At 36.1% G+C, this 1,220-nt stretch overlaps 1 pseudogene; it reads left to right on the forward strand.

Moving 5' to 3' along the window:
* The first annotated feature begins 393 nt into the window (after positions 1-393).
* LOC125777921 (small nucleolar RNA U3) lies at positions 394-523 on the forward strand (annotated as a pseudogene).
* Positions 524-1,220: the final 697 nt, after the last annotated feature.

Raw genomic sequence — 1,220 nt, forward strand, 5'->3', positions numbered from 1 at the left:
GTTGCGATAGATTCTGGTTGCGCAACCTTCCATATAAAAGTAACGCAAAGTTGCGCAACCTCGCTCCATCCATATGAATGTAACGCAACCTTGTCTGCGAAGATGTGCGAGCAGCAAGCGAAGCGGTGACAATCGGCGATCGTTTGTTCGTTTCTTTCGGCACAGCTCGGCCGACACAACAACACATCACAATGTTGCCGTGCTTATGCTGTTGTTGTTTTTGTAGAACAATGTTTCAATTTTTGGTTGGTGACATATTCACATGTGTGCGCATATGTATGTTTGTATGCTTGTGCATTATTGAAGTTATACTTCTTTTTCTTTCGTTTGCCTTTCTGCGAATTCTCAACTATTTTGTGTGACTTTTAATTGAAATACTCTGCGTTGGCCTTTCAGAATCACACAGAATCATTTCTGTGGTTTTTGAAATTGACCCACGAGGACTAGGTATATCGTTTTATCTGGGAGCGTGAGATTTAAGAAAATCGCTCGCTTACAAGGTATAAAACGACTTCTGAGTGGCGATTTTAATGAATAAATTCACAGAATAATTTCTGTGCTTTTGGAAATCTATACTAATAAATAATTTTTTCTTACTAATAGAAAATAAATTTATCACAGCAATATACATATACATAATATTGCTGTGATAAATTTAATTTCTATTAGTAAGCAAAAAATTAAAAATAAATTTATTAAGACTATACTTCTCAGGGCATCACAGCAATGTTATGTATATGTATATACATATTATGCATATGTATTGCTGTGATAAATTTATTGCGAAAGCAAATGTTCTACAAAGTATGTATATTCTATACTTAAACAAAATTATTAGAACCCATCGTATGTTTCTTGCATTCATAACCACATCATACTTAAGTCAGCGCAACCTAATTGTCAATGGTGGTGTTGGTGGTAAGCGCTTGGAAGGTCAAGATGCTAACATAGGTCCCAGGTTCGAATCCCGACAGAATAAATTTTTAATTTTTTGCTTTTAACATCGTATACTATAACAAAAGACGTGTGGCACTCGAGGACTGCCGCGGTAAAGCTATTGCATAGTATGCTGTATCAACTTAAGCAATTATAATCTTATTTTTTTATTTTATTTCGCTCATGAGTCATCCTGCATCCAGACACTACCGCCTTTGTGGTATGCAACATTTTTCGTCACCGCAATGTGTTTTTTACGCCACACAGCGTCACCTGTGTGTGAC

Source organism: Bactrocera dorsalis, chromosome 3 (genome assembly GCF_023373825.1).
Source record: "Bactrocera dorsalis isolate Fly_Bdor chromosome 3, ASM2337382v1, whole genome shotgun sequence".
NCBI lineage: Eukaryota > Metazoa > Arthropoda > Insecta > Diptera > Tephritidae > Bactrocera > Bactrocera dorsalis.